The 16,210-nt window shown below is 52.6% G+C and overlaps 1 protein-coding gene across 2 annotated transcripts in view; it reads left to right on the top strand.

Moving 5' to 3' along the window:
- The window catches only part of DNAH9 (dynein axonemal heavy chain 9), a 250,404-nt gene that overhangs the window by 160,309 nt on the left and 73,885 nt on the right, over positions 1–16,210 (top strand). The gene's annotated exons all lie outside the window — the stretch shown is intronic.

Raw genomic sequence — 16,210 nt, 5'->3', positions numbered from 1 at the left:
CTCCCAGACCTCAGAGCATGCTGCTGGCACAACGTGGCTTCACGGGAGGTTGCGTGGCTGCTGCTGGGATAGCACCCGGGCCTGTGACTTGGTGGGTTCCTGTCCCATCTCTGCTCCTGCTTTGCTGGGAGGCCTTACTTCGTCACCTCGTGCCTGGCCTCCCTGGCGTGAGACGCGGCAGCCAGACTCCCCTCCTGTGTAAAGCACTTTGAGGGGTGCGGCTCACAAGGGCTCGGGAGAGATGGGTTAGTTGTAACAGGTGTCACAGGGCTTCACCCCTCCCATCAGCCAATGAGGAGAGTCGTGGCATGAGGAAAAGTTTCCAAACATGCTATTTTGGGGCCGTTGGCAATTTTTTGTGCATTCTGTACATTTTGGCAAATATTGCGCTTTCGCATCGGATACAGCCATTGCCGTGAGCGCACATATCCAGCCCCTGTGGCACCCCGGCGCTTAAAAATGCCTCAAAACAAGAGCAGCAGGACAAATGTGAGCAGTGCCTCCTTCGCCCCCTTCTCCGTAATCCAGAGCCTAAGCAGGGCCTTTGAAATGCAGATATTGCAATGCATGTCCTCACATTAAACGCAGACCCTCTACTAACGGAAACAGTAAGAGGACCCCCTAAAAAAATGCCCCCGCGGCTAAATAATAAAGTCAAAGAAGCAGTCAGAGGCAAAAAGGAAGCCTTTCACAACTGGAGCCACGTCCTGCTGAGGAAAATACAAAGGCGATAAACTCTGGCAAGTTAAGTGCAAAAATATAATTAGGCCAAAAAACAATTTGAAGAGCAGCCGTGGCAGCACTTCAGCGTGGCCGCGGGCCTGGGACATGGCTCTCCAGCGCTGGAGGGAACCCACCTCCACGAGTGCTGGCAGCCCGTTTACACTGGAACTTCGCAGCGGTGTAGCCTGCTGTGCTTGGAAGGGGTTGGGGTATTTATTTGTTCACACCCGTGAGCAAGAGAGTTACAGCGCAGTAAAGGGGCAGTGCAGACACCTCACTGCAGAGGGTGTGAGCGAGATTCCCAAAGCGGAGCCATCTTTTTAGGTGACAGATTTGAGGAACTGTCCCAGACTGAGTTGTCAGGAGAGGAGGATTTTGAACAAATCGATAAATTAAGCAGCGTTCAATAACCAGGACCAGATGGTATTCAGCCAAGAGTTCTGAACTCCGCTATTAGCTGTGCAGCGTAACCGAACACTTGGATCCCCTCCTGCACCAGATGACTGGAAGGTAGCTAATGTAACATTTTATAAAAACGGATCCAGAGGCGACGTTGGCAATTCCAGGCAAGCAAACACAGCGTCAGCACGGGTCAGACTCGTTGAAACTGTAACACGGAAGAGATTTATCAGACACTTAGATGGACATGATTTTGCGGGGAAAGAGCAACACAACTTTTGAAAAGGGAATTTATGCCTGGCCAATTCAACAGAACTTTTTAAGGGGGGCAGCAAACGTGAGCAAGAGTGTCCCGGTGGATATAGTGTACTTGGACTTTCAGAGAGGTCTCTTACCAAAGGCTCTTAACCAAAGTAATCAGTCCTGAGGTAAGAGGGAAGGTCCTTGTGGCGGGTTTTAAGGGTGCGAGCGCCACACCCAGCTACTCCCCCGTGCCCCGGCGTGCGCCCGCCCCCGCTTCCTGCCGCGGCGGGGCCGGCGGCGCAGTGCCGAGCGGCTTTCTGCCGCGTACGGCGGTCGCTTCCCGCTCGGGGGGGGGCTTCCCCCGCTCCTAGTGCGGACCCTACTGGGTCCGTCACACACCTCCCCCCTTTGAACAGGTCGAGGCAAGGGGGGGGTCTCCTATTCGTGAAAAAAATTCGGCGTTAAGGTGGGTGGCTCCGGGTCGGTGCACTATCTCAAAACAATAGGACTGTAGGGCCAGGTACCACCGCATGATACGCACGTTGGTCTCTTTCATTGAGTTTAACCAGACCAACGGGGCATGGTCCGTCACCAATTTGAATTTATTCCCCCATAAGTAATACCGCAAGGAGTCCACAGCCCATTTTACCGCCAATGCCTCCTTCTCAATGGTTGCGTAGGCCTGTTCCCAGGGCAGCAACTTGTGGCTAAGGTATAGGATGGGGTGGTCCCCATCTGGTCCCTCCTGAGTCAGTACGGCGCCGAGTCCCACCTCGGAGACATCTGTATAAAGAATGAAGGGTTCATCAAAGTCTGGTTGCCTTAACACTGGGGCGGAGGCCAGTTTTTCTTTTAAAGTATAAAAAGCCCGCTCGGCCTGCGGGTTCCAGCGTATTTTGGTGGGTTCCGAATTCCGTACCAGTTCAGTCAGGGGGGTCGCCACTGAAGCGAACTGAGGTTCGAATTTTCTGTAATACCCGGCTAGCCCCAGAAACTGGCGGACCTGTTTTTTGGTTGTCGGGATGGGGTATTCCCTTAATGCCTGCACCTTACTGTAAATGGGTTTCAGTTTCCCCCGCCCCACAGTATACCCCAAGTAGGAGACCTCGTGCTGCGCGAAGCGGCACTTTTTGGGGTTGGCGGTAAAGCCGGCCTTCCTTAAGGCTGACAGTACCGTTTGGAGGTGTTCCACGTGCTCTTCCCATGTCCGGCTATAGATGACAATATCATCAATGTAGGCGGCAGCGAATTTGGCATAAGGGGCCAACACTCAGTCCATCACTCGTTGGAAGGTCGCCGCCGCCCCATGGAGCCCAAACGGCATGGTCCGGAAATGGAATAAGCCGAACGGAGTCGAGAAGGCGGTCTTCTCTTGGGCCTGTGGGTCGAGCGGTATTTGCCAATATCCCTTTGACAAGTCCAACATTGTTGTGTAGACCGCTTGCCCGAGCCGTTCCAATAGCTCGTCCACTCTTGGCATGGGGTACGCGTCGAACCGGGATATGGCATTGACCTTCCTGAAATCTATGCAGAATCATGTCGACCCGTCGGCCTTGGGGACTAGCACGATGGGGCTGCACCATTCGCTCGCTGATTCCTCTATAACCCCCCATTGCCGCATTAATTGGATCTCCCGCCTCACGGTGTCCCAGGCTTTTCGGGGGAGGGGATGCAGCGGTTCCCGCACGGTTCGGCCCTCCTCGGTGATGATCTGATGTATTCCCACCGTGGTCCGGCCTGGTTGTGACGTGAGCGTCTCCCGGTATTGTTGGAGGAGGCCCCGCAGTTGCGCCTGCTGGGCTGGGGTCAGGTCGGGGTTTAGACTGGCCTCTGTTGATCCCGTCTCCGTTCCGCCCCAGGGCCCTAGGTCCTCCTCTTCGGACGGGGGTGCGATCAGCAAGGCATCCCGGGGTCTCCACTTCTTTAGTAAATTAACATGAAAGAGCTGGGTACCTTGGCGTCGGCCTGACAGCCTGATCTCATAGTCGACCTCCCCTACCTTCTTGATGACCTCAAAGGGTCCCTGCCATTGCGCTAGGAGCTTTGACTCCTTTGTGGGCAGGAGTAGCATAACTCGGTCGCCCGGTCGGAACTCCCGGCAGCGTGCGTTAACGTTATAGTACTTCGCCTGGCGGTGTTGGGCGTCCTCAAGGTTCCGACGAGCATACGCCCCCAGCCGACTCAGCTTTTCCCGGAGCTGCGTAATATACTGTACTGTCCCCCGTCCGGTGGAGGGCTGACTCTCCCATCCCTCCCTAAGGAGGTCGAGGATCCCCCGGGGCCGGCGTCCGTACAGCAGCTCGAAGGGAGAGAAACCCGTGGAGGCTTGCGGGACTTCTCTCACTGCAAACATAAGGCTGGGCAGCATTAAGTCCCACCCCCGGGGGTCCTCCTGCACGAATCGCCGCAGCATCCCTTTAAGCGTTTGGTTAAACCGTTCGACTAATCCGTCGGTTTGGGGGTGGTAGACCGAGGTTCGCAACCGCTGGATCTTTAGCATTTTACACAGCTCCTTGATGACCCTTGAGGTTACGTTTGGGCCCTGATCTGTGAGGATCGCCTGTGGCAGCCCTATTCTCGAGAAGATCCGGAGTAGCTCCCGCGCTAGCGTCGGGGCTTTCGTGTTCCTTAACGGGACCGCCTCGGGGTACTGGGTGGCGTAATCTACAACCACCATGATGTAACAGTGCCCCTGCCCCGAGGGTTCCAGAGGTCCTACCAGGTCCATGGCTATCCGTTCAAACTGTACCGCCACTATTGGCAGGGGGACCATGGGGGCTTTTGGTACTCGGGCTGGGGCCGTCTTTTGGCATTCCGGGCATGAGTCACAAAAGTCTCGCACGGCCCTGAAAACCCCGGGCCAAAAAAACTGCTGCAGGACCCGGTTTAAGGTTTTCTCTTGCCCGAGGTGTCCCGAACAGGGCATGGCATGCCCCAACTCGAGGACCTCCCGACGGAAGCGGGTGGGGACCACGAGCTGTCTCCGCACCCCCCCTTCCGCCTCCCTGGTGACCCTGTACAGGCGGTCACCCCATACCTGAAACTGCGGCCCTTGGGGTGTCCTCGCCTCGTCCGGCCTTTCCTCGGCTGGGGTGACCACTTGGTCCCAGGCATGTTGGAGGGTGGGGTCCATCCTTCGTTCCATCAGAAAGTCCGGTTCCATCTCGAGTTCCAGGCAGATCGCCCCCTCGTTTGCCCTCGCCGGCGCCGTGTCACCGGCTGTTCTCCCTCGGCCTTCTTCGGTCGTGGGGGAGTCCTGGCCCTTCAGGAATAGCTCAAATCCGGGCCAATCTCGGCTGATGAGTACGGGGTACGGCAGGGTCTTGGCTTTCCCTATCGGCCAGACCCGATCCTGGCCCCCTCCGGACAGGCGGATTTGGACCGTGGCGTACACCCTCACGTCCCCGTGGACGCACCTCATCCACACAGGTTCACCTTTGGGATGCCCGGGGGGCACGAGGTCGGCCCTCACGAGGGTGACCGTGGAGCCAGAATCCACTAACGCCTGAACAGGGCGGCCTTCTAGCCATACCCGATGGACCACGGGGCTCCCTCGGGTTCCCCCGTCCTCCAGGGGTCTGGTTGCTGCCCCTTGGTTTAGGGTGCAGTCCATTAAGGGGCATTCCCGCTTAAAATGCCCTTCCTGCCCACACTGGAAGCAGGGCTCTCTTCCTCCTGGTCGGGCCTCCCGCGGCCCCCTTTCGGGCCGTTGCTCGGTGTCTGCCTTCTCAGGCATGGGTCGGGGCCAGACTGGGGCTATCTGGGGGGGGGGGGGGGGATGTCACGCCCCCTGCGCCCCCCGGGTGGGGGTTCTCTCCCCGGGGGCTTCCCCTGGGGCCGGGGCCCCCCTACCTTCGGGGCAGGCGGGGTGGCTCTTCCGCCGCCACTCTCCTCTCTCTCCGCGAGGAGGTGGGCCTCCATTAATGTCACGGCCTCGTTGAGCGTTGTGGGTTGGTTCCGGCGGACCCACCTTTGCCCGTCCTTGGGCAGGATGTGGATGAATTGTTCCATCACCACCATCTCCAGCACTTGGCCGCCCGTCTTATGTTCTGGCTCTAGCCATCGGTTGGCCCATTCTTTCAGCCGTTGGGCCACCGCCCGGGGCCGGTCTCCCCCTTTAAACACCTCTTGCCGAAACCTCTGTTTGCAAGTCTCCGGTGAGTGTCCTACTTGGTCTAGGATCGCCTCGCGGACCTTGTGGTAATTCAAGGCGTCTGTCACCGCGAGGCTGCGGTAGGCGAGTTGGGCGGGCCCGCTCAAATAGGGGGCCAGCAGGGTTGCCCATTGATCCGGTGGCCAACAGGCTGCTGTCGCCACCCTCTTGAAGGTCGTCAAAAACGCCTCTGGGTCGTCCTGGGGGCCCAGCTTCGTCAGGCGCAGGGGTAGATTGGGCCCTTCCCCCGCTGCTCCCTGTCCTCCTGCTGTGGCCCCCCACCGCCTTTCTACTGTCTGTCGCCACTGATCCTGTTGAGCGGCTAGTTCTTGGATCAGCAGCCTCTGATGTTCCTGAAACTGCGTGGTCAGCTGCTGGATTAGTTGGGTCTGTTGCTCCTGCTGGACTTGGTGTTGCTGCCGCTGGGTCTTGCTGAACCACTCGAACTGTCGGGGCTCCATCGGGTCGCCCGTCCCTTCTTCGCCCGCCGCGGGCTCTGCCGGCCGGTTGGCCTGTTCGCGTTCGTCTGTGGGGAGGGGAAGTTTCCTCGTTGCCCACATTCTCCACCAGTGTGGCGGGTTTTAAGGGTGCGAGCTCCACACCCCGCTACTCCCCCGCGCCCCCGGCATGCGCCCGCCCCCACTTCCTGCCGCGGCAGGGCCGGCGGTGCAGCGCCGACTGGCTTCTGCCGCGTACGGCGGTCGCTTCCCGCTCGGGAGGGGGGGCTTCCCCCGCGCCTAGTGCGGACCCGTCACAGTCCTCTCCTGGATTGTTAGAAGACAGGAAACAGAGTAGGAATAAATAGTTGGTTTTCAGAATGGGGAGAAGTAACTCATGGTTTCCCCCAGGGTTTGAACCGGGGCCAGCACTGATCAACATGCTCATAAATGATCTGGAGAAATAGGCACGTAGTGAAGTGACTGGGATTGTGGATGATTTCTCATTACTGAAGACACTTGCATCTAAATCTGACTGTGAAGAGTTGCAAACTAGGTAACTGAGCAGCAAACTGCAGATGAAATGCTGATAAATGCAATGCACTTTGGAAAACATAATCCCAACTCTACGTACAAAATGACAGAGTCTAAATTAGCTGTTACCACTGAAGAAAGATCTTGGAGTCATTGTGCCTCGTTCTCTGAAAACAGCAACTCACTGTGCCGCCGCAGTCTGAAAAGCTGAGAGAGTGTTTGGAGCCATTAGGAACGGAATAGATAATAAGACTGAAAACATCACAAAGCCATGGTGCTCTCACAGCTTGAATACTGCATGCAATTCTCAGAGCCCCATCTCAAAACCATCACAACTGGGAACAGTACAGAGAAAGGCACCGAATATGATTGGGTGTGTGGAACAACTGCCAGATGAGGAGAGATTAAAAAGACTCGGGCTGTGGGGCGGTTTTATTCAACGAATGACCTGGCTGAGGGGATGTGTTGCACCCTCAGCAAGTTTGCGGCTGACACTAAGCTGGGCTGAGAGGTAGATATGCAGAGCGAAGGGACAGGGTCCAGAGTGACATGGACAAATTGGAGGATTGGGCCAGAAGAAACCTGATGAGGTTCAACAAGGACAAGTGCAGAGTCCTCGCTACAGGCACTGTGATAGGCTGGGGACCGACTGGCTAAGCAGCAGTTCTGCAGAATAGGACATGGAGATTATGGGCCACGAGAAGCAGGAGATGAGTCACCAGGGCCCCCTTGTAGCAAAGAAGGCTAATGGCATATTGGGCTGCATTAGGAGGAGCATAGCCAGCAGATCCAGGGAAGTGATTACTCCTCTCTGTTCAGCATTGGTGAGGCCACATCCGGAGGACTGCATCCAGTTCTGGGCCCCCCTCTATAGAAAGGATGGGGATAAATCAGAGAAGGTCCAGTACAGAGCAACAAAAACCAGTTAGGAGGCTGGGGCACATAACTTGACTTATTTAATCTGCAGAAGAGAAGAGCGAGGGGGGATTTGATAGCAGCCTTCAACTATCTGAGGGTACGTCTACACTACAGCACTAATTCGAACTAACGGATCCAGACTTAAAAACTAGTTCAAATTAGCGTTTTGTTATTTCGAACTAGCATGTCCACACTGAGTGGACCCTGAACCGAGTTCTCAGGGGTTCCCCGCTTGCAAAGCAGGCCTGGCTTGGAGTGCCCGGAGTGCCCACACTCGGCACATCACAGCACTCGGCCATCAGCCCGGCTGCACTTGCTGCAGGCTGACATCCGGGTAGGGGAGGGAAGGGTCAATCGGGGGTCTGCAGGAGAGCTTCCACCCCGAGGAGCCTGCAGAGCCAGCCCAGTCCTCCCCATCGGGGGCTCGTACCCCATTCCTCCCTCAGCCCCTTCCAATTACCCCTCCCTAGCCCCCCTTCCTGATGTACAAAATAAAGGACACGTGTGTTCAAAAATAGAAACTCTCTTTATTGAACAAAACTTGGGGAGACTGGGAAAAGGAGGTGGGAGAGGGGAAGAGAGAGGCTGGGAGAGGGGAGGGCAACTAAAATGATCAGGGGTTTGGAACAGGTCCCATATGAAGAGAGGCTAAAGAGACTGAGGCTCTTCAAAATGATAGAGGTCTATAAAAGCATGAGTGGTGTGGAGAGGGTGCATAAAGAACAGTTCTTCATTAGTTCCCATAATAGAAGGACTAGAGGACACCAAATGAAATGAATGGGTAGCGGGCTTCAAACTAATAACAGAAAGTTCTTCTTCACAAAGCAAATAGTCAACCTGTGGAACTCCTTGCTGCAGGAGGCTGTGAAGGCTACAACTAGAACAGAGTTTAAAGAGAAGTGAGATAAAGTCATGGAGGTTGGGTCCATGGAGTGGTATTAGCCAGGGGGTAGAAATGGTGTCCTTGGCCTCTGTTTGTGGAACGCTGGAGAGGGATGGCACGAGACAAATGGCTTCATCATTGTTTCAGTCCATCCCCTCCAGGGTCCCTAGTGTTGGCCGCTGTCGGCAGACAGGCTACTGGGCTAGATGGACCTTTGGTCTGACCCAGTACGGCCATTCTAAGCTCAGGGCTCAGGATCGGGGGTCTCACTGGACCACCCTGATTTTCATGCAAACCTGCTCCTGGGTGGCCAGGCTGGCAGCTATCCTGCCTTAGACGGCCACTTTTCTGTGCCTAACGTGGAGGTCGTGGATGAGGTCCACAATGTCTGCACTAGACCAGGTGGGCGCCCGCCTCTTGCGGACCCGGGCAGGCTCCCGGGAGCCGCCAGCCTGGTCCTGGGAAGAGGCGGAGGGCTGGGTGACAGCGGGTGGCTGGCTCGAGCCGTGCCAGGTGCAGGGTCTGCTGGCTGGGTGCTGGCAGGCTTGCACCTGGCACAGGCACCGTAGCCAGCCCGTGTCCCTTTAAGGGCTCCGGGGCCGGGAGGGGAGCAGAAGAGTTTCCCTGGTGTTGGCCAGAGTGGCCACCAGGGCAAGCTGGGGAGGGCTAGCCTCCCACTAGTTCGAATTAAGAGGCTACACAGCCCTTAATTTGAACTAGTTAATTCGAACTAGGCATTAGTCCTCGTAGAATGAGGTTTACCTAGTTCGAATTAAGCGCTCCGCTAGTTCGAATTAAGTTCTAACTAGCGGTTTGCATGTGTAGCGCCTAGCAAAGTTAATTCGAACTAACGTCTGTTCGTTTGAATTAACTTTGTAGTGTAGACATACCCTGAGAGGGGTTCCAAAGAGGATGGAGAGAAGCTGTTCTCAGTGGAGGCAGATGGCAGAAGGAGGAGCAATGGGCTCAAGTTGCAGTGGGGGAGGTCTAGATTGGATATTAGGAAAAACTCTTTCCCTAGGAGGGTGGGGAAGCGCTGGGATGGGTTCTTTAGGGAGGGCCCAGCTTGGCAAAGCTCTGTCTGGGATGATTTACAGTAAAACTCCAGTTGTCCGGCATCCAGTGGTCCAGCACTCCTGATAGTCCGGCACCACCTGGAACCCGGAAGTGATCCAGGCAGCTGGACAATTGGAGCTGCTCTGCCCCGGGCTTCCCCCAGTCAGCCGCTGGTCAGTTTCAGCAGCGGCTGACTTGGGGATACCTGGAGCAGAGCAGCTGGGGTGCTGCCAGGTTGGTCCCGCAGCACCCCCCCCCCCCCCCCCCCCCGCATCCTCTCCAACCTACCCCAGACCCCTCATAGCTCTCCCTTCCGATAGTCCGGCACCTCCTGGGTCCTAAAGGTGCCGGATTATCAGAAGTTTACTGTAGCTGGAATTGGTCCTGATTTGAGCGGGCGGTTGGACTCGAAGATCTCGTGAGGTCTCTTCCAGCCTTCATCTTTTATGATTCTATGATTTGATTACTGAACATATTATCCGTGGGGTTTAGAGATATTTTCCCCAGGTGTGTTTAGATTAGAAATAACAGCCAAGTTGATTACTGAACAAATTCCTCTTCTGGGTAAATGCTGGAGCAGTCACATAACAGCAAAACAATTTTCAGTTACTGCACATGAGGGTGCAGGTTGTTGCTCTGACAGAACCAAGCGAAAAGGAGGGGAGAAGGGGGACCTCCTATCTTGCTTTACATTCTCAGAGTAAGAAAGAAGTGTTAGCATGTGGGGCCCAATAGCTCTGAGATATTTTGCAGAGTGAGTTTGTTTGTTTGCTTTTTTTATGCAAACCAACGTCATACTTTGCGATTACCTACAGATACCAAATTTTGCATAAACAATCTGCCACCTAAACGAGCTGAATGCACTACTTTTTGCACTGGAATGTGCTGGGTGAAAGGGTTAAATAAGTATTTTTGTTTTTCATTGGAAAATATATTTGCTAACAAAATTAAGATTGAGTCACCTATTCAACTGTCATTTTAGTGCAAACACAATTTTTACTGTTACAAATCACAAAAGAATTCAAATTAGGTATGGAAAGCGGAATGGAAGCTGTACGAGTTTCTGACTCCCATTTACTACGTACGGTCATTATTCAATACAATGAAGAATGTTTGAAGTTGAAATCCTACAAATTTCAAACTGTGGTTTTACTTTCCTTTTGCAAGCACATTAATAACAAATTTTATGACAGATATTTCATTTCTTGAGCTTTCCTATAAGTAGCTTCAGGGGGTAGCCGAGTTAGTCTGTACAGGTTACACTTAAAGTCTGGTAGCACTTTATAGACTAACAAAACATGTGGTAGATGGTATCATGAGCTTTTGTGGGCGCAGCCCACATCTGAAGAAGGGGGCTGCGCCCACAAAAGCTCATGATCCCATCTACAAGTTTTGTTAGTCTATAAAATGCTACCAGACCATTTGTTGTTTTTTAAGTTTTTCTTGTAAGTGTGATCTATGCAAAATGACTTTGCCCTGTCAATGCCAGGCCTCCCCTGCTAGTTAAGTTATAAAAGAGTCAACTTCACTGGCATGCGGGGAGAGCAGCCTGAAACTGCAACCAGAGAGTTAAAGTGTTTCATTGAGCTGAAAAGCTCTGGCCTCACTGGTTATTTAATATTTACAGTTTATTTAAAACAGGCAGTGACGGTTTCTAGAGTTTTGGAAAGGACGCCCATATCCAATTAAAATCAGCCATAATGTTGGGCAACCTGGAGAATCCAGGGAGTGTTTTCTGATTTGTATATATGAATATGGCCCCGATAGCTGCAGGCAGACAGCTGTGTTACAAACCTCTAGCGATGGGAGGCCTCACCCACAAATAACCCTTTCCCTGCTGTCTGCCTTCCCCAGGAGGCATTCTCTGTATTGAATGTCCCTGTGAAATCTCTCCTCCAGTCTAGGGAGCTCAGAGAGCAGAGGACAGTGACTGGGAAAGAAGAAGGAAGCTGCTAATGATGGGGATGCTTTGCAAGGGTATAAACAGTGCAGCAGGACACAGCGCCTGCAGCATCCTCCGTTTGCATAATTATAAGTGGAACTGGTAGCACGGCCTGTCCTCAGCATTGCTCAGTGCTTTCCAATGGAAGGGCCTGTTCCCAGCTGCTTCTCGCTTTGCTTTCAATGGCTGAGCTGAAGTTCCCATTAATTGTCTGCCTCCTGGTAAATATTTCTGGAAAGGTTCAGCAGAAATAGATCCACTGCTTCTAAGAACAAAGCTGGGGGGTATGTTCGATTGATCGCGTTCCGAAAGTTCTTGCAGCTGTGTCACTGAGCAGGCCAGGTGCTTGGGGCAGAGGTTTGAAATTTGGCAGGGAAGCGCCTAAATGTCAGGTGGGGTTTGGTGTTGCTGTTGTTCCTGTGTAGAACCCGGTTTGGTGAAGATATAAGTCTTGGGAAACCACCGTTTGCACATGCTCAGTAGAGGCTTGTCAGAGTTTGGCAGCTAAATGCCCTGAAGATTCCATCTGCACTGAGCATGCTCCAGGCGAGCGGATGCAGGAGCAGAGCAGACGTTGCTCTCCAAGTGACTCACGTCTGTATTGCACTCAGGCGTGCGTGCCCCCGGGGTCTCCACAGCCTCAGGCTTCCGTAGCAACGGCACGCTGCAACCTGCCTCTCCTGGGGCAATTGTGGGGACATGCTCGCCTGATCCCTCTTAGCTCCCACTCACAGCCTGAGTCGGTGCTCCCCAGGCGGGGTGTTTTGGGGTCACTGTGCAGCTTGAGGGGTTCCCCCTGCACCTGTATTTTGTCGTGATTGCTCAGTAGCAGTTCTACTTTGGATCATTTCACACACCGGGGCTGTTTGCCGTGTGGAGTGGCTGTTCCAAACAGCAGTCCCCACGTGCTGCCCCCTTGCCTTAGCAAGGGCCATGTCAAACAGTGGGCAGCCTTGGCCACGTCATTCTTTTCAAGAGAAACCACAGATCTCCAAACAGCCCCAGCCCCACAACTCGCCTCTGAGGGACAGCAGCCTCAGACAAGCCCTTGGACTCTCACTCCGCTCTGCAAAGGAGAAGGGATGGAGCCTGCTCCAGGGAGAATCAGTAGAGTGGAAGGAACAACTCATCCATAAGAACATAAGAACGGCCGTACTGGGTCAGACCAAAGGTCCATCTAGCCTAGTATCCTGTCTGCTGACAGTGGCCAGCACCAGGTGCCCCAGAGAGGGTGGACCGAAGACAATGATCAAGTGATTTGTCTCCTGCCATCCCTCTCCAGCCTCTGACAGACAGAGGCCAGGGACACCACTTCTATCCCCTGGCTAATAGCCTTTTATGGACCTAACCTCCATGAAATTATCTAGCGTCTCTATAGTCCTAGCCTTCACAGCCTCCTCTAGCAAGGAGTTCCACAGGTTGACTACACGCTGTGTGAAGAACTTTCTTTTATTAGTTCTAAACAAGAACTAATCCAAGTCCACAAGAGACAAGGAGGAATTCCAAACAGGGCCAGGTAGAGCTGGGCCTCTGTCCTGTGTCTCCCCATGATGAGCTGGCATCTTATTGCTACTGTCCTGCCAACCCTGGCTTGTAACAGGTACGCTTATTAAGTCCAATACCGACAGACTCGACTCCTGCACGAGCCCTTTAAGTCCCTTGAACCCTGCAGGCTTCCCAAGCAGCGTCTGGCCTGCTTAGCCTCTTGGCACAAGACTGCCTGCCTTCCACCGCTCTGGGTCGGTCCAGTTGTGCAGCCTCCTACCGGACCCCTGGAGAATACAGGTGCTGGCTTCCAAGCGAAGGACCAGTAAGGATGCTTCCCTGGCCCTGATTTTGGTTCCATCGTTTGCCAGATCGGTACCGTCCCTGACTTTGATTTCTGTGCCAGTGGCTCATCTGGCACCTTTAGCTGCAGCCTGGCTGATCCAGCCACCCCGAACTTTTTAGATTCCCCTTCAGCATCTTGAGTGCCAAGCTGAGCACAGACATTTCCAGCTTCCTCTGGACTACATGCTCACAGGACACCTGGTAACCCCTCCACGCATGGCCCCTCCATGACACGCCACCTGCACAGCAGAGTCTTTGCATTTCGACTCCGAATCTGAATCCTCCTCATCCCCCTTCCCTCCTATCTGAAAACCAACTTCAGCCTCTACGTGGAAAGGAAGCCCTGGCACTGGGAATAGGAGCACTCTGGGAACAGCGTCAGGCCATCCTGGCTGCGTCCGAATTGGCCTCCAATTCCAGATCCAGTGTCTGGCCTATTTGTATCTGTTGGGCGGGGAAGGCTCCTCAATTGTTGAGGGCCAGATCTTCAGCCTGCTCCAGAGGATGTTCCGCTCCAATAAACCAGCTTCTAGAGCCGCTGGTTTCAGGGCAGCACCCTCAGGCATTTTCAACTAACCCACCCCAACCTCAGCCTGAACCAGTGTCCAAGGATCCAGTTGTGTTACAGGAGGAGCCTTCTGTGCCATTGTCTAACCCTTTGCCCAATGACTTTCATCCCGGATTCTTGCTCTCTGGTGCCAAGTCTTCCCAGGACTTTCAGAAAGCATGGCAGCAGTGCTGGGCATTCAGGCTGAATATAGCCAAGGCAGTATGCAGAAATTTCTGGACATCCTGCAGTCATGTGAGGCTTGCTTTCCCAATGAATGAAGCGCTTTTGGAATCCACAAAATCTTTGTGGAAATCATTGGCTTCCGTAGCTCTCACTGCTGAATGTACTGAAAACCACGCCCGGTTATTCCTACTCACCTTTCAGCGCCCTCGTGTCACTGCTGCCAGTGAAAGATCTTGTCAGCACAGGTACAAGTCTGCATCCAAAGAAGAGTGTCCAAGAGACTTGATTTGTTGAGAGCCAGAGATTAGTTCAACGTTGTTATTACAGATGCACGTAGCTAATCAACCAGCCCTTCTGCTGAAGTGTGATTTTCTAAAGTGGCCTCATCAACATTTGTTACTAAACGCCCAGCGGATGCTCAGGGTGAGCAAAAAACCTTTCCTGCAGAGTGTCATCTAGTAGCAAAAAGTCGCTCCAGCTGGTGCCTGACATCGTGGATGCTTCCTCTAATATCCTGGCTTCTGCAGTAGCAATGAAACGGGCCTCATGGTTGCTGACCTCTGCTATAGGCACTTATATGGACCATTATTCTGTTACAACATCTTCCAGAGCGGGCACAGGCCTTAGAGGGGTGGTGCTGCAGGCTCTATTCCAGAAGACTCTTAGACTTGACTCCAGATTTGGGTACTTCTCCTGACTCACCCAAGTGGAATGCATCTCTTCATCTCTAGGAACCACAGTCACAGAACGTAACCATTTCTTTCAGCCATGCTGATGATCCATTTGGTTGTCAGTATGATTCTATATGATGGAATTTCTGTGCTTTCAATTGAATTTATGTCTCAGAATCATAGATTCCATAGATTCATAGAATCCAAGGCCAGAAGGAACCACTGTGATCATCTGCTCTGATCTCTGATACATGTTGTCGAATTTTCCCCAAATAATTTCTAGAGCAGACCTTTTAGAAAACATCTAATCTTCATTTCAAAATCCAGTGAATCGTCCCAATGGTTAATTACTAGTACTGTTAAAAATATATGCCTTATTTGCAATCTGAATTTACTCTCTTCAACATTTAGCCATTGATCACAGTAGACCTTTCTCTGCTAGCGTGAAGAGCCCATTATTAAATGGTGGCAACATCGTAACCAATGCGGTTAATCCGAGGTGTGATTATTGCTAATTGAACATTTTTATTCCCCAAGAAGGTACAGCTTGATTGTAATCAAGTCATCCCTTAACGTTCTCCTTGTTAAGATACGTCGATTGAGCTCCTTGAATCTCTCTCTTCAGTGTAAACCTATCATCTGTCTCATGAAAGATCAGAGATCAGATCAGATCAGATCATCCCAACGCTCAAAAGCTAGGAACTCCAGAATGCATTTGACACGCTCTGGAATTACGTGGTCACATGCCATTTTTTCCACAGGATCTCTTGCCCCATTCCATGTGCAGGATGGAACTTACTCCCTGAGGCTATGTCTACACTACGCGGGTTTTCCAGGCTATCCTGGAAAAACTCCGCCATGTCCAGGGACCATGTCTGCTCTTCCACTTTTTTTTGCGGACGAGGAGATGTGCTGTTTCGGAAGCCTTGTCTTCCTCCCTCCACGAGGAAGAAGGGCTCTTCCAAAAGAGGAGGCTTTTCCAAAATTTGGCCCAGTGTAGACAGGCCAAATTTCGGAAAAGCCTCTCCCGAAAAAGCTATTGGAAAAAGGTATGCAAATTGCGGTGCACCATTCGTGTACCTCTTTTCGATAGATCACGGTAGTCTAGACGTAGCTGGAGGGAGCAGCTCTGACACATTTTGTTGTATCCTCCTTGTTCCCTGTGTGGCCACAGCCTTATTTATTGTACATCATTGAAAGCCTGCTCTGAATACAGAACTATTACTTTCCTTTTGGGCATTCCCTTTAACTGAGCTTTGTGTGTGTAATCCTATTAAGAAAAAGATCAAAATTATTCAAAAACTGGTAGAAAATAATTGAAAAATGTAGATAAACTGTTACATGCAGATAAAAAGTCAAGTCATTCATATCAGAATGAGGTGGAATGTTCTCCTTGCAGTGTGTTGGACTAGCCAGGCACCATTAGCTGACTCATTACTATTCATTACTGGTAAGAGTCACAAAGTCCAGAGATAACAGTTCTGCCATCGTCTCTAAAGATTGTGATTGAAGAAAGTGAGAGAGGCACTGAAATTCCAGAGCCCGTGGCTCAGACTAGCTACTTATCCGCTGCATGGGTGGGATCAGGAGAAAGTTGAATTCTACCAGGAGTAACCCTGACAGGCCTTCGTTTGTTTATAGTAGAGCAGAAAATGGACCCGGCATCGCTCGGGTCCTGAATTCGATTA

Source organism: Pelodiscus sinensis, chromosome 20 (genome assembly GCF_052426305.1).
Source record: "Pelodiscus sinensis isolate ZL-2025 chromosome 20, ASM5242630v1, whole genome shotgun sequence".
Classification (NCBI taxonomy): Eukaryota; Metazoa; Chordata; order Testudines; family Trionychidae; genus Pelodiscus; species Pelodiscus sinensis.
The sequence above is the reverse complement of the archived record's forward strand: the minus strand, read 5'-3'. Positions and strand labels throughout refer to the sequence as shown.